The following is a 24,329-nucleotide window of genomic DNA, read 5'->3' as shown; positions in this document are numbered from 1 at the left end:
AGGCAATGATCATGTCTCTCCTAAGACTTGTCTTATTCATCCTTGTTTCTTTACACCGATTCTCATATGACATAGCTTCAAGTGTTCAATGTTCTTGGCATGTAATGACTAGAATCGACCACAATCATTAAGGGTGGTGCCATCATGCCATTTCAGAGGCCAAAAATGCCCTATGGGATCAGAGCAGCTGGCAGGGCCCTGGAGGTCACTGGAATGAAAACTCCATGGGGACAAGGAACATAGTTTCAGCTTTCTTAGTATCCCCAGCACTTAGCACAGTGCCTGACACATAGAAATGCTTATTGACTGACTGACTGACTAACTGATGTGTGTAATAAGTCTAAGACTGAAGGTTTTAGTCACATTTCTCCTGGTAGTTTGGTAAAGATCTAAAAATGAAACAAATGAAGCATGAAGAATTGGCTTGCCTGAGCTATACCACAATCCTGGGAGCCTAACTCCAGATTCGAGATATCAGGCGTAGTATAAGTCACTATACCAAGGGTGTGTAAACTGTAGTTCAAGGGCCAAATCTGGTCTACTACCTACTTTTACATAGCCTGAGCTAAGAATGATTTTAAACACCATATTTCAAAACATAAAAATCATTATTAGTCATACAAAAATAAGTGGTGGGCAACATTTTGTGTCATTGCCCCTATGAGAGTCTGAAATATGAACCACCCTTTCTCAGAATAATTTTTAAATGCATAAAATAAAATACACAGGATTGCACAGTAAAGACCAATTATACTGAAATCCAGTTATTTAAGTAGTTTTAAAAACAAATTCACAGATCCCAAGTTAAGAACTCTGTTTGGTAACATTCAAACAAGGATTTATGTAGCATATTAGCAGAAAGAGCCCTTCAGTTAGAATCAGAGGCCCCAAGATTGAATCCCAGTTCAGTTATTCACTATCTATGTCATTTTGGGTAAGTATCTTTTCCTCTGTAGGGCTGTTTTTACCTATGTAGTATGGTGACCTTTAAATTCCTTTCTACCTCTAAATATTATGATCTGTTAGACCCAGCTGTGTGTTAGGTGCTTTAGGGTATACAGAGAAGCTTAAAGTATGTTTCTTGTCATTAAGGATCTTACAGCATAGCCAGATAGCCTTTATACACAAGAAATAATTAAATTACAATAGAAAATTGTCTACTATTAATTACTAAATATTCATAATATAAATAAATACCACCATTCATTAATATAGTCCTTATATGTTTTGGTCCTCATAACCACCCTAGGCAAGAGGAAGAGACAGAGGTAAAGTATCATAATACCATTTTATAGATGGAAAGATTGGGAGGTTCAGAGACAAAGTGATTTGCCCAAAGCCACACAGCAGAGTAAGAACTAGGATCTGCCTTGCTCTTCAAATTGTGGTAGAGCATTTGGTCTGGAGTTCTCCTTTGTTCCATCACATTTTGTCATGTAGCACACATATTTAGCACGCATTCTAGCCCTGCTTTCTTCCCCATTAGAGTGTAGCCTACCTGAAGGCAGGGATTATTTCATTTTTTTCAGCTTTGTAACTAGATGCTAAGCCCCAGACCTTTATACATACTACGGATTTCAATGTTCACTGAACTGAATTGAATTCTGCCTCCAAGTCCATTTCAGATGAGTGGAAAATCAGTGTGGGCAGAAGCAGATGGGATTTGAGCTGGCCTTAGAAGGAAGAGAAAAGGCAACCTATGCTCAGAGATTAGCATGACCAAAACCACATCACACATGCAGCATCTAAAAGCTACCCATGACAGCTTACATTCCATTTTCAATCATTCTCTAAAATAGTCACTGGGACCGAGAAATTGTATATCCTATCTTCCGAGCGATGAGCATTTTTACTTCTCATTCCCAAAGGCTTTCAGTGTTGATGGGAAAATGAGGGGATATTACCTACCACACACTCAATGACAAAAAGGCCTGGATTTTAATAGTTCAACTCCATTACAGCCGAATGCAAAACTGCAATTTCCATCTAAAAGTTCAGTAAGATCTTCTCCGTGGAGTTTATTTCTCTGCTGAATACTTAGCTCACTACTAGGCAAAGGGATTGGATTTGGAGTCAAAGGAACTGCATTCATATTCCAGTAGTGTTACTTATGACCTTCAACAGGTCACTAACCTTGTCTGAGACTCAATATTTCTTATTTTAAAATGAGGAGGTTGAACTACTAGGGATTCTTAAACATTTTTGTTTCATGGCTCCCTCTGGAAGACTGGTGAAGCCTATGGACTAGAACTAGTGAAATACAAAAGAAACCAATTATACTGAAATCCAGTTATCAAAATATTAAATAAACATGTTCATGGACCCCAGACTGAGAAACCCTGACCTTGATTTTCTAAGGGTCCAAGTTCGTGCTCTAAATCCATGATCTCTGGCCATAAAAGGTCAGACACGGTTGTATGGAAAATGGCGTGCAAGCAATATAACTTCCACTAAAGACTCTTTTAGTGATTTCCCATGATGAGCTAGTGACCTTGTGGCCCAGAAAGTTGGACCAAGAGAGTGTAGGATCTAGCAGGTCTTATCAATCTGGAAAGGCTCTGAGTAGGGGCCTAATGATAGACTGTGTGTCTGCTGTCCCTAGACCAGCCTAGCTAAGTAAGGAGACAGCTCATTGTGAGAAGGTTGGCTATCAAAGGATGAGTCAACTCACATCCCAGGTCATTGACATGGCTCCATATTCTCTCCAGTTCTCCATGACACATGTAGGTCAGCAAGGTCCCATTTGGGGATGGTAACCTCCAGGACACCCAAAATTCACAGCACACTTACTCAGGTCCAGCCCCAAGAATCCCTCACTACCTGGCATCTTCTACTATTCTGAGAATGCCAATCCTTAATTCCTGGGAACGACCGTCACATGATTTCACTGTTCCTATGCTTACGATGTTGGATGCCAATGAAAAGTCACAAATTTGAACTGATTTCAATTTCTATAAGAGGAAATAAAATTGTATCTTAATGGATGGAAAATGATTATTTGCCATTTCGGGCGTCTATATGCAATCATTTCAGAGTAATTTCAGTGTCATTTCAGACTCCATGGAGGAAGTCAGTCAGACCTCAGACTCATGGGAACAAAGGTCAAAATCAATACGACGAGTGCTTTTATTTAGATGAGACTAGAAGGACTACAAAAAGACAAGAAATGGAACAGATCTGCCAACTTTTCAGCAGTGACTTGGTCTTGCTATACCAGGCCCCTAGCCCAGTGCCTTGCACATAGTTGGTACTTAGTAATGCCCACCGAATTGCATTGCATTGACTTATTTGGATTATTGATGGCAGTGGATCTACCACTATTTGGATTCTAACACTTCCTAGTGCTTAATGCACTACTTGTTGTTGTCTAGTCATTTTCAGTCTGTCTGACTCTACATGTCCCTGTTTGGGGTTTTCTTAGCAAAAATACTGGAGTAGTTTGCCATTTCCTTCTCTAGCTCATTTTATGAATGAGGAAACCGAGGCAGACAGGGTTAAGTGACTTGCCCATGGTCACAGAGCTAGGAAATCTCTGGGGCCAGATTTCAACTCATAAAGATGAGACTTCTAGACTCCAGGACTGGTGCTCTACGCACTACGGAGCCACCTAGATGCCCCTAATATACTGTATGGAAGTGGAAATGGCATCCCTTAAAAAATAAGGCTTGCTGCCTGGAACACAGTAAGCACTTAATAAATGCTTGTTGACTTGATTTGAAAATGCGACAAGCAGCTAAATCATATCCAACCAAGGACACACAGGAGTCTGGGCTGAAGGTGATGGAGTTCTGAAAGCAATAAGGAGTTGATTTTTAATTATCTTATCAAAGAAGATTCTGAATGGTGGAGAAAAATCTATAAAATCTTAAAAGGAATAATATATATACTCATACTGAGTATGTTCTTCCTTAACAAAAATAACCAAAAAAAAAGAGGAGCAAACTAATTTTTTAATGTTTTATTGATGTTTTCTACTTTTTAAAATATGATTTTCACTTCTCACTAATGGCTCTTCCCTCTAACCAATAGGGCACCATCCCCCACCCCTACCCCCGCACAGAAATATAGTTCAGCAAAACAAACCAAAATAATGGCCATATTTGAAATATGACTCATTCCACATCTCTAGTTCACCACCTCTCTACTAAGAAGTGGGAGGCAGGCTTTACCATCAGTCCTTAGTCAGACTTTCCCAAAAGATTTTCTATACCAAGCCACATTTTCAGAGTCACACAACTGACCAAAATGGGTAGAAATACAAAATTCCACTGTGTTTATTATTTGCTGATTATTTTTTTTAATATACTTGATTTGGTAGAATAAAACAGCCTTAAAAATCTCTCCTCCACTAAGAAATCTCTCAATCACGGCTTAAAAGAATAGAAAATTCTCTATTAGCTTCTATAATAGAGCTAACTTAGCTCAAAGACTGATGCTCAGCATCATGCAATGCACAAAACAGGCAAACATACACTCATCAGTGCTATTCACTATTGCCAGGAGAAATTCCTATTCAGATTCTAAATCAATCACTAAACATTTATTAAGCGCTTGCTGTGTGCCAGCCACTATGCTACGTGCTGGATGGAAGAGAGAATTACAGGATCACAATTCTGGAGCTGGAAGGGACCGCAGATGTTGTCTAATCCATCCCTCTCATTTTACAGATGAGGATGCTGAAGTCAAGAGCTTGTTACAGGGCTTGCTCGAGGTCACATGACTAGTAAGTAGCAAAGCCAGGATTTGAATTCAGATCACTGGCTCCATATTCAATGGTCTTCCCATTATGTTTGGGATTCCCTGTAGATGCTGATGTCCTCCTGATGCTCCTTTTTGTAAATGACATGCTAACTGTACCAAGTGCCGGAATAGTACAGAACTCCTTCAGTGAGATCCAGAATCACTCAAATGAATTTAGCTTGACCCTTCAGACTGGGCAGTGGCAGGAGAAGTGTAATTAACAGTTCCAGTTGCCCAAGCTTTGTATAAAAATGGAAAGGCATTTCACTGAGTTAGTACTTCTGTATATACTGTATACGTTGCACTAGTTGGAAAATGAGAAGGTCTCAGAACTAAATAGAAAGACAAGAGCTAGAAAGAAAGAAGCAAGCTGGGTTGCATTTGGGAAATTGAGCCATGTTTTCAGTGATTCTAAACTACTCCACCAAAGAAAATCTCACCTTTTTAAAAGCAGTCTTCTGTAGGTAATGATACATGGTTAAAATCATGAAACACCTTTGATATCTTCAAAGAATCAAAATTGCAGGCGACCCCCAAGGTGAGTGAATTACAAGCAATGGCTTGTGCACAAAGAAAGGCATAAGGGAAATCACCTGAGGAATATATGGTCAGAATCTAAGGGATAAGTGGCAGGATGAATCATAGTAGGGATCCACAATTACGGAGGCAAGAGGAGAGACCATTAATTGAAACCAACATTTCCAAATCAAGCACTTCGATTCAAGTCTCAGAATCTCCCAAGCTGGTGGAGAGGTCGAAGGAGTCAAGAACAAGTAAAGGCTTACGTTTGGTATCTTGACTGCATTTTTTCAGTGCGTCTGAGCACATATGTTCCAATTCTACTCATGAAATGTTAGAGGACCAGGAGAAAGTCCTGGAGCGGGTCAAGTGGATTCTCTGTTCAATTCAATAAGCCTATATCGAATGCCTGCTACATCAGGTGTGAGGCTAGGCATTAGAGACAGAAAGACCAAAAAATGAAGCCATCCTTGCCCTCAAGAAGCTTACAGTCTACTGGAAGGGAACACTGACACAGATGAGTCAATACAAACCATGTACAAAAGAAATACAACATAATTTCATTTTACAAAGTAAACTTCCTATGGAGGATTTAGGGAAGGGAGGACATAGGCAAGGTCCCCACAGGAGAAGGCATCACAACCTGCTCTTTTAGAGGGAGCATCCATACTGATAAACTCCATGCATCCACTGTATTATAAAAGCTCACACAGACCTATCTATTCACATCACTTCAAGGCTCAAAAGCTTTCAATGGCTCCCTATTGCATACTTATTAAAGTGCCAAGTCCCTAGTCTGGCATGGGAGACTGCTGACAATTTCGCTTTTCCCTATCCTTACAGTTTTTCCTCATATTATACCACTCTCAGTAGTAAATAACCCAGCCAAAATGTACATTCTTTTGTTCCTTGTGCTTTCCCACCTCCGTACTTTATGCTCATGATGTTCATCTACAAGGAAATCACAAGAAGCTCTAGTCTCTATCCACAGAATTTCAGGTCTGGCATTTCCTCAAGGGTAGAGGGTTCAAGGGTGGGGGATGGGAAGGGGAAAAATTTAGACAGGCTTCATAGAGAAGGTGAATTGCCAAGAGAAGGTGTCACCTTCACTTGAAAGTCACAGGAAGCATTGTGGAAAGATCATGGGGCTGGGAATTAGGAGACTGGAATCTCAGTCCCATCTTTTGCTCCAATAAGCTGTTTAAACCTTGAACAAATCATTCACCCTCTTGGGGCTACCATTTCCTCATCTGTAAAATGAGGGGATCGAGCTAGCCAATCCCTACAGTCCCTTTCCAAATCAATGCCTTTCTTAGTTGGGCTTTGAAATGCAATGAGCTACAATCCAATGAACCAAAAGAGTATTGTAATTATTCACTTACTGAGTCAAGGGAAAACAGCATGATGGCACTCAGAACTCACTTAACTGTAATTTGTTGATCTCATTATAAATGGACATATACGTATTTTTGCAAATGGAAACACCCAGGGGCCCCAGTTCCAAATATTCTTCCAACATAATTGCTGCACAGGTCCAATTAGCGGCTGGTCATTTCCGGCAAGAGATTAGAGCAGATCATCTCTGAGGTCCCTTCTAGATCTAAATCTGTGATCCTTCCCTTCCAGCTCAAGCTTGAGTTTGGTACCCTCCTTCCTTCCTACTTCCTCCATCTCTTCTCATTCCCCCCTTAAGCTCCTTGGAGGCAGGATTGTCCTATTGTTTTATATCCCCAGAAGTTAGCACAGTGCTAAGCACACTGTAACTGTGCTTAATAAATGCTTTATCTATCTATCTATCTATCTATCTATCTATCTATCTATCTATCTATCCATCTATCCTATGATCTTGTCACTGTCCCAAGTGGCCCACTACCCTGCCCTTACCCTAAATATTCCTCTATATTTGAGAGTGAACAAGCTACTCAGGCTCATTTTACAAATGTACTCATCTAGGGAAAGTGATGGGTCAGTTGGGTGGCATAGTGGATAAAGTGCCAGGCCCGGAGTCAGAAATAACCATCTTCCTGAATTAAAATTCATCCTCAGATATTTACTAGCTGTGTGACCCTGGGCAAGTCACTTAACCCTGTTTGCCTCGGTTTCCTTACCTGTAAAATGAACTAGAAAAAGAAATGGCAAATCAATCCAGTATTTTTGCCAAGGAAACCTCAAATGGGGTCATGAAGAGCTGGACATGACTGAACAACAAGGGAAAGTGAACCCCATGCAGCTATGAATCTATCAAACAGAAGTAAGCCATACAAATAAACACCCTTGGGTTGGTCTAGCTAATTTAGTGCTTAGTACTTAGACCTGTGACTGCTTTTGATGTGTCCCGACTCTTCCAGAGACCAAATCTGGCCAGCTTTCCTCAAACATCTTGACTGACTTCCCAGGGGGATTCTTGTTGAACTTCCCCAGTTCCTTTCCAAAGGCGACACATGGTCCCAGTCTGGGAGCTCAAGACAGAAGAGTGTCAGAGTCAGGCCTCAGAAAATGTTCTGCCTCCGGGGGCAGCCTCAATGAGACATGAAGTGTCCCCCACCTGTCATGCAGCCAGACACACAGCCTATCTTGGGATCACTCATTCGCTGGAGCCTCTGCTATGTTTTCTCAGGAGAGAAGCAGCTGTCCTTACCTGTCTTATTCCAGGGCTGTGATGTGTGTCTGGAGCTATGAGGCCTGATTTCTTCAAACCTTGCAGCAAGGAATGGCAATCAGGATGAACTCATTATCTGTCCCCCTAGCCTTCCCATTCTTACTTCAGTATTTTAGTCTGTGGCACATCCTTTCATCCAGTCATCCACAGCCCAAATCCTGGGATCATCTTTGACTCTTCCCACCCCCTCCCCTTTCATTTCTAATTAGTTCCCAAGTCCCGCTACTTCCACCTTTTCCCACATCTATCCCCTCCTCTCTGTCCCCACTGTCACTGCTCTAGTTGAAGTCATCACCACCATCTGGCTGGGTTTTTGTGGCATGGTGGGGTAGGGAATGGGGCTAATGGCTAAGAAGATCCTGGTTGCTGGCTGCGTGACCCTAGGTGAGTCACTTAAACTCTCTCAGCCTCTATTTCCCTCTCTGTAAAACGGATAGAATACTTACATCACAGGTTGTTGACAGAAGCAAAGGAGATACTATTATGTAAAGTTTCGAAAACTTTAATATAATATATGTATGTATCAGCTACAACTGCAGTTATTATTGTGGTTGTTGTGGTGGGTATTTCTGTTGTGATATCCTCCTAACAAATCTTCCCACCCCCAATTTTCCCCCCTGTCCTAATCCATTCTTCACAATACTGCTTAAATCTTCCTTATGTCTAAGTCTGAACATAACTTCAGGGACTCCCTTTAACTTTCAGGCAAACTGGTCTACTTCCCAGTCCTCTAATATGCCATGCACCTTCCTTCCTCCAAGGCTTTGCTCACACTGTTCCCAGTGGCTGGGATGCCTTTCCTCCCCCTTTTCACCCACTGAATCCCTATCAAACTTTAAAGCCCAATTCCTGTGATGCCTCCTGTCTACTGTCAGTAATGACCCTCCTCCTAGTCACAGGCATAGAATGTAGAACTGGAAGAAACCTGTCATCCTAGGATGAATCAATTAACAAGCAATTAATCAGTACTTACTATATGGCAGGTACAGTGTTAAGTGCACACACACACACACACACACACACACACACCTTGAAGAGCTTGTATTCTAATGGAGGAGATGAGATTTATACGCACAAGACACTTAACAAGTAGATAAGTCAATCTCTGAGGGAAGGCACAAGTTTCAGGGGGAGCCCAGCCAGGCTTCCTGCAGAAGATGACCTGTGATCTGGGTCTTGAAAGAAGCCAAGGATTCTAAGAGGAGATGGAAAAGCTGGAAGGTACCTTAGTGTACCCTAGGGATCTAATCCACTCATTTTACAGAAGAAGAAAGGCTCCAAGAGAGGTATGAACATTCGTCCAAGTACACACAGCTAATAAGCCACAGAACCCAAATCTTCTGACTCTGAATCCAGTGTTCTTTCTATAACTCTGGTGATTGTCAATGTATGGCTCCAGGACCCCTTCGGGGAGGATGGGCAGAATAATTTTAAGGACATCATTTCATTAAATGATTCAGTATAATAAATAAGAAGATTGGAAAGTTTCTGTAGGCCTACAGGCTCACATGTCTATAGTGCTAACTTCCAAATGTAGGTAGGTAAAGTGATAGGATGAAGCATGATACAGTGGAAACAATGCTGAACTTGAAATCAGAAGAGATCAGAGTTCAAATCCAACCTCTGACACTTGTCATCTGTGTGACAGCAGGCAAGTCATTTAACTTCTCTGAGGTTCTGATTTTCCCATCTGTGAAATGGGAATAATGGTATCTTCATTTTTTACTGTACAGTGTCATTGCAAGAACCAAATGATGTGATGCATGCAAAGCGCTTTATAAACCTTAAAGTGCAATATAAGTATTGGATATTATTTTAAAAATGCAAAATCATCTATGAATCACTTAATCGAAGTATTTATTAAATGACAACCATGTCCCTGACACTGTGTTTGGGTGCTAGAGATACGATGACAAAAATGAAACAGTGCTTGCCTCAAGGAGCTTATATTCTATTGGGAGAGAAAATATGTACACATATAAGAATATACAAAGTAAGTTCATACATGCTAGGTAATTTGGGGGTGAGTTCACTAGCAGCTGGAGAGAGCGGAGGGTCAAAAAGGCCTCATGTTTGCCAAAAGTTGTGATATATTTTTCTCAGTTAAAAGATACTGGGTCCAATTAATATCACGTGAAAGTCTGAGAAATCTTTCAATGTTGCAAAAGGGTTCTCTAGAAACCATTCCATTATACCAACATCGTCTGCTCGCCATATGGCATGTTGCTTTGCAACTCTGTAGTGGTTTTATCATGCAATGTTTCATACTCTAGGTACCTACGTAGGTGTTTTAACCTTCTGATCAAGGATAGGCTCCATGAAAAGAGGACGGACTATTAGTGCTACAGACAAAAGTAATAAAGTCAGAAGGAAGAAGAAGTTTTGGAGAAAAGATGGTAAACTCAATTTTGGACATGAATTCTAGTAAAGATGTTCTGAGGGCAACTAGGAAAACATGGAAGGAGGAAACAGAATGTCTAGTTCAGGGAAAAGCCAGTAGGCCAAGTTGACTGGAGTTGGGGTATGTGAACAGGAGAAACAGGAGACAGGTCTGGAAAGGTAAAATGGAGACAGACTGTGGCAAGCCATAAATCCTAGGCTGGAGGAAATAGGGAGCCACTGATGTTTTTTGAGCAGGAGAGTTGCATAGTCAGGTTTGTGCCTTAGAAAGATGTAATGGCAAGTAAAATATAACTTTCTGTTGTCTTTTGTTTTGGAGTGCTTTTCAGCACTAAGGCAATTAAGTGCCTTTGAGTCTTGCCTTTGTTTCAATCAAGAGTCTTTGAATTGGGAGTCTTTGATGACCTTCTTAAGTCACAGGAATGCTTAGACCACATGGGTTTGAGTCACATGCTACCCAGAAGAAGTGTATATGTACTTTGAGGTTAGCATTTTACTTGGGGCTCACTCACTGGAAGTGTCATGTGATTTGACCAGATGAGACTCTGGGTAGCCATTAAGGAGGCCCCCCCCCCGCCCCCACTTTGAAAAACTCAGACGTTGGTGCTTCTCTCTGTGGTAACTAGGTATATAATGTCTTGGTCAGATGGCTAGAAGCACGTCTGTCGATTTATGTTATTTTGCTCTGTTTATATAATTTCTGCTTGTAATTTGTTTTTGTGTTTTCTCTGAAGTTCAGGGTGCTGACTTTTTCCCCTGAACTAAGTGTATGATATGTGTATGTTTAATTAAAGTAAGACTGTTAACCCCTTAAAGTTGCTTTCCTTAGAAAAGCAGATCAAAGAACCTGTGCTAGTAGCCCTCCTGTGTGCTGGTGTTATTGGCCTTACATAGCCACAGTAGCGGCAAGTAATATTGTTGTTACAAAAGATTATTTTGGAATTTGTACAGAAGATGGGTTGTAAAGGGGAAAGACTGGAAGCAAGGAGACTAATTAGGAGACTCTTGTAATAAATTAAGTGAAAAGGGATGAAGGGCCTGACCAAGGGTGTTGGCAGTGGAACTGCAGAAATGGACATGTAAGCAAGAGGTATTGTGAAGGGAGAAGGTACAGGATTTAAAAACTGATTAGATACAGGAAATGAGGGAGATAGAAGAATCAGGGATGATTCCATGTTATGAGACTGGATAACCAAGAGAAGAGAGTTGTCATTCAAAAACCTTGAAAGTTGGGAGGAAAAGTGAGGTTCTAGTCTCAACTTTACTACAAACTTGCTCTGTATGACCTTGGGACAAAGCTGTGTGAACCTGGGCAAGTCGCTTAATGCGTTTGCCTCAGTTTCCACATATGCAAAATGAGTATAATAGCACCTACCTCTCAGGATTGTGGTGAGGTTTAAAGTGAGATGATACCTTATCAAATTACATGCAAATCTTAAAGCACCATATAAACGCTGCTATTATTATCATCACTGCTTTGTGTGTTGCTTGTTTCTACATAGTCCTTTGCATGTTGTCTCCACCACCAGATTGCAAACTCCTCCAGGAACTGTCCTTTCCCTTTTTGTGTATCTCCAGTACTTAGAACAGTGCCTGGTACATAGAAGGCCTTTAATAAATGGTTATTAACTGACTGCTTTGTCCTCCAGAAAAGAGGCAAGACAGAGGTCAGAGACAAAGCACCCTTGCTCTACCTTCCACCAAGGAGAGAAGAAGCAAAAATGGCCCCAGAAGACCTTTGTCTTAAAGAGACACACCAGATCCCATGCTAGAGCCCAGGCCTGCTCAGGTCTGTCTCCTTGTAAGAAATGGAAGCAATGGCATATCTCCTACTTCTTTCATATCTGACGCTCAGTAACAATGTCCCTTTTCCGAGAAAGGAGAAACCATTACTGGGAATTCTGGTAGCCTGGGCAAAGTTTTGAGAGAGAGGGAACATAAAAGACAGCCCATCACAATTGAGAGAAATCTCACTGGGAGAGAGGGTAGCCTCTCTGCCAGTCTGGCCCCTGCCCCTGCAGCACAGTCAACAATACCTAATCATAAGTATATCACTCTGGTGATAGGAATACAGTACGTATTCCTGGGAATAAATAGGTAGGAGGCAAGTTGTGGAACAGAGAGAAATAGGCCTATAAGAGGGGCAGGACTCTTGGAGAAGGGAAGGGGGAAGGCAGTTATGCTTTATGCAGAACACCTCTGTGGAGAAAAATCATTCCTGGATGTCAACAAAGCCTCAACCACTTTTTCCTCATTATAGCTCAGAAGGAAAGAGTTGGGGTAGGTTTGTTTGTATTGTCTTAAATCAAGGAAGACCTAGTCTTTAAAAAAAAAAAAAACAGAAAACCACCCCCTCATTGTTGCCAACATAATTCAGTGGGGTCTATTTATTGTTCCAGCTAGAGCCCAATGGGTACAATGTGCTCCATTTCAAAAAGTCATAAGGCAACTGGGTGTCAAGTGTTAATTACGATTTTGGCAAAATGTCTAAGCAGGTAGATGCCTAACAATCTCTTGGCCAAAAAAAGTGTGTGTGTTTTGGGAGCAAGGAGAAGAAGTTGGGGAGGAGAGGAGACAGGATATTGAGCAGCCAAAGGTTTCCATTGTCCCCATCGATCCTCTCTTCCTATAATCATTTTATTCATTCCTTCATTCTCTAAACATTTATGAAGAATCTATTATATTAAAGCACTATATTTGTCTGAGGGAGATGAAATTGAGTTATCCCTGACTAGTCCCTTTCCCTCATTCCCCACATCTAATGAGTTATGAGTTCTGACCATTCTACGGTACATGTCATATCTGTCTCCTTTTCTCCACTTAGAGGGCCGCTATCCTAACTCAAGTACTCATTGCTTCTTAACTGGCCTTCTATAATAACCTCAGCATTTTTTCCCCAGTTACAGGTAAAAACCATTTTTAACCATCATTTTAAAACTTTGAGTTCCAAATTCTCTCCCTTCCTCCCTCCCACCCCCATTGAGAAAGCAAACAATACCATATAGGTTATACATGTATAGTCATGTAAAATGCATCCAGAGTAGTCATGTTGTGAAAGAAGATATAGATCAAAAAAACTCAAGAAAAATAAAGTTTAAAAAAGTATGCTTCAATCTGTATTCAGACACCATAAGTTCTTTCTCTGGGGATGGAAAGCATTTTTCATCATAAGTCCTTCAGAGTCATCTTGGATCATTGTATTGCTGAGAATTGCTGTCATTCACAGCAGATCATCTTACAATTTTGCTGTTACTTTGTACACGGCACATTTCACTTTGCATCAGCCCGTGCCAATCTTTCCATGTTTTTCTGAGAGCATCCTGCTCATCACTTCCTATAGTACAATAGTAATCCATTATAATCACATACCACAACTTGTTCAGCCATTCTCCAATTGATCAGCTTCCCCTCAACTTCTAATTCTTTACTCCCAGAAAAGAGCTGCTATAAATATTTTTGCACATATAGGTCTTTTTCTTTTTTTAATCTCTTATGGGATACAGACCTAGTAATGGTATTGCTAGATCAAAGGTTATGCATGGTTTTATAGCCCTTTGGGCATAATTCCAAATTGGTCTCCAGAATGGTTGAATCAGTTCACAACTCCACAAACAGTGAATTAAAGTCTCATTTTTTCCCATGTTCCTTCCAACATTAGTCATTTACTTCTTCTGTCCTATTGGCCAATATACTGAATATTAGGTAGTCCCTCAGAGTTGTTTTAATTTGCATTTCTCCATTCAATAGTGAGTTGGAGTATTTTTTCATATGGCTATAGATAGCTTTGATTATTACTTCATCTGAAAACTGATCATATCTTTTGATCATTTATCGATTGGGGAATGGCTCTTATTTTTATAAATTTAACTCAGTTCTCTATATGTTTGAGAAATGAGGACTTTATCAGAGAAACTTGCTTCAAATTTTTTTTTCACAGTTACTATTGCTAACTGTATTTCCCTCCATCCTATTCCCTCTCCCTGTTTATTCTATTCTCTCTCTCCTTTCACCCTGTCTCTCCACAAAAGTGTTTTGTTTCTAACTACCCCCCTCCCCCAATCTGCCCTCCCTTCTATCACACCACCCTTCTCTTATCCCCTTCCCCTCCTGCTTTCCTGTAGGGTAAGAGAGATTTCTATACCCAACTGACTGTATGTTACTCCCTCTTTGAGCCATTTCTAATGAGAGTAAGGTTCACTCACTTCCCCTTACCTCCCTCATCTTCCCCTCCACCCTTCTACCTTTCCCTTTATCCCAGTACATTCCTCTCTCTAATGCCTTAATTTTATTTTTTAGATACCCTCCTTCATATTCAACTCACACCTGTGCCCTCTGTCTATATATACTCCTTTTAACTACCTTAATAATGAGAAAGATCTTTTGAGTTACAATGAGTTACAAATATCATCTTCCCTTGTAGGAAAGTAAACAGATTAACTTCATTAAGTCCCTTTCCTATTTATCTTTTTATGCTTCTCTTGAGTCTTGTATTTGAAAGTCAAATTTTCTACTCAGCTCTGGTCTTTTCATCAAGAATGCTTGTCCTCTATCTCATTGAATATCTATTTTTTTCCCCTGAAGGTTTATACTCAGTTTTACTAGGTAAGTGATTCTTGGTTGTGATCCTAGCTCCTTTGCCCTCCAGAATATCATATTCCAAGCCCTTCGATCCTTTAACGTAGAAGCTGCTAAATCTTGTGTTATCTTTACTGTGGATCCACGATACTTGAATTGCTTCTTTCTGGCTGCTTGTAATATTTTCTCCTTAATAGCCTTTTTTTAAAATTAAGTTTTTTTTTTTCCAATCAATTAAAATATACCTTCTCTCTCTACTCCCTTCTTCTCTTCTCCAGTGAGAAAAGAAAAAAGAAAAACAATAAATTCCTGCAATGGCCATGTTCAAAGGGATTCCATCATTTCCCATTTCCTTTAACCAGGCTGTCCAGTATTTCTGAAATACTCCCCTTCCTCACCTATGCCTCTTAGGATCTTTGGTTTCTTTCCGGGTTTATATCAAGTGCTCCTCTCCTACATGATGAATATCTTGATCTTCTTAGTTACTAATAGCCTCCCACCATTTTGTATTTGCTGTGTATTTATTTTATATATAACCCTACTCATATTTTTTATTTACTGATTTGTGTGCCCATTGTTTCCCCCGAGTAAATTGCAAACAGCTCAAGAAACTAGTCCCTTGATGGCAGGGACTGGTTCATTTTATCTTATATCCCCAATACCTAGCACAGTGCCAGTATTTAATATCTCAATCTGCTCTCTAAACCATCACCTCTATCATGAGTTCTCTGGAATTGTGGCTGGTCATTGCATTGATCATAATTTTTCAGTCTTTCAAAATCATTTATTTTTCACAATATTGTTGCAGTAGAAATTGTTCTGCTATTTTTGCTCACTTCCTACAAGTCTTCAGAGGTTTCTCTGAAACAGAATCTTCCATCATTTCTCACAGCAAAATAATATTCCATTATATACATATACCATAACTTGTTCAACCATTCCCCAACTGATTAACACCCTCTCAAGTTTCCAATTCTTTGCCAATGCTAAAAGATGTGCTCAGAGTTTGTACCTACCTAGAGTTTGTTTTGCTAAGAACTTATCTCTTCCTTAATTTACCCTTCCTCTTGTTCTCTTTCTCCCTTCTCCCCTTTTCCTCCTGTTTCCCCATTGAATGAAATGAAATTCTATATTCAACTTCATGTATTCTGACCTCCTTTAATCAACTCAGATGAGAGTGAGGTTCAAGTATTGCCTGCTCCCCCTGCCTGCTCCTCATTGGTTATATAAACTTTTACTTCTGCACCCCAGTTATGTGAGATAATTCCCCCCTTTGTTCCTCTTCCTGCAGTAGTCCTCTTCCTCTCCAGTTCCATTCTTCTTTTAAGATCATCAAAACACATCACAGCCATTCCTAGACCATCTGTCTAATTAGATTTCCTCTATGACCTTTGATGGTGATAGCAATAATGTATCATATCCCTATAATAGAATGCAAATAGTTTGTTCTTGTTTAATTTTTTGTGATTGTTCATTCATGTTAACCTTTTTGTGATTCCTTGACTCCTGTGTTTGTACTTCAAAGCCTATATGAAGCTCTGGTATTTTCATCAGAAATGCTTGGAAGTCCTCTCTCTATTTAATTAAAGGACTATTTTTCCCCACTGTGGGTTAGTTTTGCTAGATACATTAGTCTTGGTTGCAAACCTATATCCTTTGTTCTCCAGAATTTTTCAATCTCAACGTTGCTCCATCATAGTGGTAACTGCTAAATCATGTGTGGCCCGACTATGGCTCCTCAGTACTTGGATACTTCCTTTCTGTCTGCTTGCAGTATTTTTTTTTTTTACCTTGAAGATATGTGGATATCATGTACATAGGAATTTTCATTTGGAGTTTGTTTTGTTTTTCAGGAGGTGATCAGTGAATTCTTTCTATTTTTTACTTTGCTCTCTAGTTCTAAGTTTTCTTTTATGATATCTTGAGATATGATGTCTAGGTTCTTTCTAAATCAAAGCTTTTAGGTAGTCCAATGATTTTTAAATTTTCTCTCCATTGACAAGATTTCCTGGTCAATTTTTTTTTCTATGAGATGCCTTACATTTTCTTCTACTTTTTCAGTCTTTTGACTTCGTTTTAATACTTCTTGTTACCTCATGGAGTCATTATCTTCTTTTTGGCATATTATGATTTTCATGGAATTTATTGCTTGAATAAGATTTTGGACCTCTTGTTCCAAGCTGTGGATTCCCTTTTAATTTTTTTTCTTTCATAACTCTCATTTTCTTTTCATTTTTTTCCCTCTAGCACTGTTATCCCCAGTGCCTACAAACTTCTCTGTCTCTCTTCACTGTCCTGGGTTAGAAGAATGACTCATTGTGATTTTTTTCTTAGGTTTCCCAATTAGGACTCAGTCTGTCATATATTCTATGTCTGTGTGAAGGAGTTACGGGGCAAAGCTAAGCTGTTCTTCTTCTTGATACTCTGACATCTTAGCTCTGCCTTACATATAAAAAGCCTTTTAATTAGCCTCCCATTTCCAGTCACTCTCTACTCCAATCCACCCTCTACAAGCTGTCAAAATGCCATTCCTAAAGCATGGAACCAACCATGTCACTCCCTTCCTCAAGAAGCCCAAGGGGCTCCCTACTGCCTCTAAGATAAAATATAAACTTCTCTGTTAATAAAACACACATGCCTCTACTTGGCTTGTAAAGCCCTTCATAACCTAGCTCCAGCCTCTCCTTCCAGACTTACTGCACATTATTTGCCTTCATACATTCATTCTATTTTCCATCTAATCGGTAAAACTTGTTCTCTGTCCATGACATTCCATCATCTCCCATCTCCTTGACACAGGCTATCTTCAACACCTAAAATATTACTCTTCTGCACCTATAGATCTTGCAATCACTGGCTTCCTTCAAGGTTCCCCTCCAGGGTCCCTCCCACTTGATGACTATTCTAATCCTCCTAGTTAACAGTCTTCCATCCCCACCATCATTTTGTATTTGCTTTGTATATATTTTACATATAACCCTATCCCTATTTTTAATTCACTTGTCTGCTTTAAAATTTAATTTTATTTTCCCTCCCACCAACCCATTCCCTTATTCATTTAGAAAGAAAAACAAGACCTATTATAAATATCTGTAGTTAAGTAAAACAAAATCCTGCCTTAGCCATGTCAAAAAAAATTCTTCATTCTGCACTCTTTGTCCCTCATGTCTCTAACAGAAGGTAGATAATGTGTTTCACCATGAATCCTCTAGAACTGTGGTTGGTTCCATTGTATTGATCAGAGTTCCTAAGTCTTTCAAAGTGTTTGTCATTACAGTGTTACTGTTATTGTATAAATTGTTCTCCTGGTTCTGCTCATTTTATTTTGCATCAGTTCATATAAGTCTTCCCAGTTTTTTTTTTCAGAAACCCTCCTCTTCCTCATTTCTTATAACACAACAGTATTCCGTCACATTCATATACCATAACTTGTATAGCCATTCTCCAACTGATGAATACCCTCTTAGTCTCTAATTCATTGCCACCACAAAAATAGATGCTACGACTATTTTTGTATATATGGGTCCTTTTCTTCTTTCTTTGAATTCCTCTGAATTCCTTTGAAGACCTAGTAGTGGTATCACTGGATCAAAGGGCATACATAATTTAACAGCTTTTTGGGCATAGTTCCAAACTGCTTTCCAGAATGTCTGGACCAGTTCACAACTTCACCAACAGTGCATTAAAGTACCTGTTTTCCCACAGCCCTTCCAGCATCTATAATTTTCCTTTTTTGTTGACTTAGCCAGTCTAATGGGTGGAGGTGGTACCTCAGAGGTGTTTGAATTTGCATTTCTCTAATTATTAGTGATTTAGAGCATTTTTAATTTGGCTGTAGAAAGCTTGGATTTCTCCCTGTGAACACTATTTACAGATGACGTAGACTTCTTGATGGTAATCACACATGGCATTCCATCTCCTATTTCCTTGCTTTTGCATTGGCCATCTCTTATACCTAAAATGTATGCCATTCTCACATCACAGCTGCTTAGACTCCCAAGTTTCTTTCAAGGCTCAGTTCAAGTACCATTTTCTACAGGAGGCCTTTTCTGATCCCTTTAGCCATGTGCCCTCTACTCCAAAAATGATCCATAGCCTATATAAACACATCTTTCAAATAGAATGTAAGGTCTTGGAGAACAGGGAATGTTCCACTTTTGTCTTTGTATCACCAGCACCCAGCACAGTGCCTGGCAAACAGCAGAGGCTTAACTGATGTTTGCTGCTTGGTTGATTCAGAGCTAGAGAAAAATGTGAGCAAAGGCATGAAGACCCAAGAGTCTTGTGCATGTTTGGGGGAGTGGAGGAAGGGGGGGCCATGTAGTGGGAAGGAGAAGAAAGAGAGCCGTTCAATTTGGCTGGAATGTAGATTGTATGGAAGAGATTTTTAATTTTTTTTTTATTTTTAGTTTATAACACTCAGTTCCACAAGTTTTTGAGTTCCAAATTTTCTCCCCCTTTTTCTCCTCCCCCAAGAAAGCATGTAATCCAATATAGGTTCTACATACACCTTCACATTAAACTTATTTACACAATAGTCAAGTTGTAAAGAAGAATTATAACCAATGGAATGAATCATGAGAAAGAAGAAACAAAACCGAAAAAAAAGGAAAAAAAAGAGAGAGCAAATAGTTTGCCTCAATCTGCATTCAGACTCTGTAATTCTTTCTCTCGATGTGGATAGTTTTTTCCATCTTTTTCCGTCTTTTGGAGTTGTCTTTGAACCTTGTATTACTGAGAAGAACCAAGTCTATCAAAGTTCGTCATCACAGATACCATGTATCTGTAATCATGTATAACATTTTCCTGGTTCTGCTCCCCTCACTCAGCATCAGATCAAGTAAGTTTTTCCAGGTTATTATGAAGTCCGATTGCTCCTCATTTCTTATAGCACAACAGTATTCCATTACATTCATCTTTTTTTTTTGCTTTTTGGCAGGGCAATCGGGGTTAAGTGACTTGCCCAAGGTCACACAGCTAGTCCATGTGTCAAGTGTCTGAGGCCGGATTTGAACTCAGGTCCTCCTGACTATTTCCATTACATTCATATACCACAACTTGTTTAGCCATTCCCTGATTGATGGGCATCCCCTTGATTTCCAATTCTTTGCCACCACAAAAAGAGCTGCTATAAATATTTTTGTACATACTGGCCCTTTTCCCACTTGTGTGATCTCTTTAGGATACAGCCCTAGAAGTGGTATTGCTGGGTCAAGTGGTCAAATGAACTTTTGTTTAGTCCTTTAGGCATAGTTCCAAATTGCTCTCCAGAATGGCTGGATCATTTCACAACTCCACCAACAATGTATCAGTGTTCCAATTTTCCCATATCTTCTCCAGCATTTATGATTTTCCTGTTTTGTCATGTTGGCCAATCTAGCAGGAGAGATGTGCTACCTAAGAGTTTGATTTTCATTTCTCTAATCAGTAGTGATTTAGAGCATTTTTTCATATGACTATAGATATCTTTAATTTCTTCCTCTAAAAACTGCCTGTTCATATCCTTTGAACATTTATCAATTGGGGAATGACTTGTATTCCTATAAATTTGACTCAGTTCCCTGTATATTTTAAGGATGAGACCTTTATCAGAGACACTGGTTGTAAAAATTCTTTCCCAATTTTCTGTTTCCCTCCTAATCTTTGTTGCATTGGCTTTGTTTGTACAAAACCTTTTCAACTTAACATAATCAAAATCATCCATTTTGCATTTCATAATGCTATTTCTTGCTTCGTCATAATTTCTTCCCTTCTTATGGAAGAGATTAACATGATGTATGGTGCCAGATTGTGGAAGTCTATGAATGCTAAGCAAAAGAGTTTGAATGTTAGCTAGATCACTGGATTTATGTGTAAGAAAAATTATTCTGAAAGTTGCATGAAGTATGAATAGCAAAGGAGAAAGTGGATGAGAGAAAATGTATTAGGGGCCTATTGCAATAGTCCAAGTGGGTATTAATCCCTCTTCCTTTCTCCATATGTGAGAACATAGAATTCCAGAAGCTCAGCTGAAGAACTGAAAGTCCCGCATTCAAAAAAAATATTTCTTTATTTTTCCTAGGAACTTGAGCAACACATGTTCCTTGGACCAAACCAGCAGTGTGTTCTTTAATTAAACAGGAACACCTGTCCTCCTGCTATCTCATTTCATTATGAGCTGAGTGACATCTGTAATGGAGCCATTCTGAACAATGCAGAACGTTATGCAAATGTCACCAAACCTGGGAGACTCACTGAAACAAATGTCCATTCTGAGGACTGTACTGGGCCCAATAAATGACTCCAACACCTCCGCTTTTTCAACTCTCCTGTTTCCCCTTAAACTGTTCACACATCACCAGGATGTATGTTAGGATTGTTTTCTGGGAGTAATCAATATTCTTTCTCAAGCGTAGTGTGCTTACCATCTGCTATCAAGCTAGCTAGAACTGACCCTGAAGGCAGTGGAGTGCTCATCAGGTATGAGCTTCTCCACACTGTGGGGCACAAAGGTAAGTGATGGTGTAACTCCTACACAGGAAACTCTTGCAACTTGAAGTATATTATCATATTTCATAGAGATTTTCTCATTTCTCTTACAGCTTCCACCCAGAAAACCTAGGAAAAAAAAAGAGTCATGCCACTTACTCTATCCTACTCTGAGACCAGCTCTCCACTTATGAGCATGCAATTCAAAATATTAGAGAGGAATTGCATTAAAGTGAGGAAAATAAAGGAAAACCCCTGAAAGGGTAACTATTGGTACCAAAGATGTCTGCACATTTTAGAGGCTCCTCCCACAAAGCCTACCATCCTAAGCCTTCCTGAGCCCAGCTGTCACTTGCTCCTCTCTGCTGGTTGGAGGAGGGAAGCAGCATTGGGCGCTTTTTACTGTCTCTGGACTAAACAGAGCCATTTCAGCTCTCCTCAGTTCCACAGTCTGCCATTTTTCAGCCAAGCCAAGAATGAATCTCAAGAGTTTTCCCAATCTTTCATTGCCATCTGCCCTGTTCAAGAGAGGGCAAAACCTCCAGAGTCCTCCTTTTCTTTCCACATGCCCTCTCCTTTAGCCTTCTCCTATCCCCTTCTCCCTCCTTTCCTCCTTCCCCAGATTCTGTTCCCTTTCCTCTCTTCCAATCTCTCTCTCTCTCTCTCTCTCTCTCTCTCTCTCTCTCTCTCTCTCTCTCTCTCTCTCTCTCTCTCTCTCTCTCTCTCTCTCTCCCTCCCTCCCTCTCTCTCTCTCTCTCTCTCTCTCTCTCTCTCTCTCTTTCCCCCCCCTCCCTCCTCTCTTCTCATTCTCTCTCCCTCTCTCTCTCATCTCCCTCCTTTCTCTCTCTCTTCCCCATTATTCCATTATTTTATCCCTCTCTCCTCTCTCTCTCCACCCAGTCTCTACTATTTACCAGACCCACATATCACTATTCATACTATCAGTCAAATGGTATTTATTCACAAATGGCAGAGGAATGAAGAGAAAGTGGAGAAAATCCTGACACTAAAATAACAGGGCCTGCACCCTCAAGGAACTAAGTCTCATGAGATATGTAAACAACTAAGTATGATACAAATGCAGCAAGGTGTTGTACCTTAACTTCTGAATCAATGGTCCTGTGCTAGTAGCAACCACCAGAAACTATCATTCTTCTCTCCCCGGAGTAGTTTGCATGATTTATTCAGCTGCTCTAGAAGAAGACAGAAGATGTAACAGAAAGAAACAGTACCTTCTCCAGGTTCCAAAGACTTCCTGGGCAGGGCTGGAATAATTAAGAGGTCCAGGATCCAGGCAGTATACAAGGGAGGACATAAACATCTATGAAGTCCCTAAGAGCCAACACCCAATGGAAAAGAGAGAATTGTAGAAGTGGACAAAAACAGTGCTGAAGCTCTAAGTCTTTTGTGAGGAGGGAACCTGGTAAAACAGATGATTGAAATAGGCCAGAGGCCTATGATGCCCTGTGGGGGATGAAGAGCTGGAGTATAGTCAGCTGAGCTTCCATGATCAAAAGAATTAAGAGCAATGCAATGAAACTAAAAACAGCACCTCCAAAGGAAAGGAGAGAAGTATCAGTGGATCACTGTTGGGAATGGAGATGCCAGGGAAAGAACGAGATGCAGAGCCTAACATAGAAGATCAAAGCCTAGCTTTCCCTTTCACTTGGACCCAGGTAGGCTGATCCACTGAAGGAGACTCTTGACTCTCCATGAAACTCAATATTAAGTGTTTCTTCCCTTTATAAAAGTCATAAAGCCTTGTGAACCTGGATGCCTATAAGGAGAAATGGTGGCTACTTTTGATGGAATACCAGATAATGAAATCCCCCAGTTCTACCTGCATGGGGGCTATGAACCACATAAATGAGAGGCACCCAAAGAGGCCCTTTTTAGTCAAGAGGGAGCTTCTGATGTAGAAGCTACAATAACGATAGGATAAAATTTTAGATTTACATACTGCTTTATACTTCGACACCCATCATCTTATTTTATCCAAACAACAATCCTTTGAAATAGATTGGGCAGGTACTGTCATTGCAGCTTGTCAAATAAATTAGTGGATAAACATTTATCTACCACCTACTTGTGCTTGTGCTGAGCATTCAAAAAGAAGTAAAAGAGTTCCCCACCTTCAAGGAGCTTACAATCTAATGGGACAGACAAGAAGAAGCGAATGGAAAAGATCAAGAAAACAAGGTTCAAGTGAGGAAAATGACTTGTTCATATTCACGATACTTTCAGGTGAAAAGGCCAAGACTCAAAACCATGTCTTTTCTCACTTGGCTCCAGGATTCTTTCCATTACATCGTGGTGATGATGGGTGACATGAAATGTACAAGCCAAGTATCTTCACAAAGAAAGGAATTCCCCTTCTCCCATTTCTGTTCTTATCTTTTTTGTTGTTCATTCTTTTCAGTCATGTCTGACTCATTATGACCTCATATGGAGTTTTCTTGGTAAAAATACTGGAGTGGTGTATCATTTCCTTCTCCAGCTCATTTTTACAGATGAGGAAACTGAGGCAAATGGAGTAAAGTAACTTGCCCAGGGTCACACAGCTAGTAAGTATCTAAGGCCAGATTTGAACTCAGGTCTTCCTGACTCCAGGCCTCACATTCTATCTATTGCACCACCTAGCTGCCCATTCTTACCTTAAGTGGCCAAAGAACAGAAAAAAATATCTATCTCAGAAGATTCAACTATGCAGAAAATTGCCTAAATTCTTTTATTTTTTTTAATTTGGTCTGTGTAGACAGTGCCAACAGTTTCCACTACGTAGTAGCAATTAGATTTGAAGATCTTTCCCACCCATTAATAGGCCATGTGACCTGCTTACGTCACAGGAAGCCTAAGACATATGTGGTGGGAGAAGCTTCCTGACAGGAAAAGGAAGTTATGTCACAGAAAATTCTGAGAGAGAGAGAGAGAGAGAGAGAGAGAGAGAGAGAGATGTTATCGCTGCTGG

This window comes from Trichosurus vulpecula, chromosome 6, assembly GCF_011100635.1.
Source record: "Trichosurus vulpecula isolate mTriVul1 chromosome 6, mTriVul1.pri, whole genome shotgun sequence".
NCBI lineage: Eukaryota > Metazoa > Chordata > Mammalia > Diprotodontia > Phalangeridae > Trichosurus > Trichosurus vulpecula.
The sequence above is the reverse complement of the archived record's forward strand: the minus strand, read 5'-3'. Positions refer to the sequence as shown.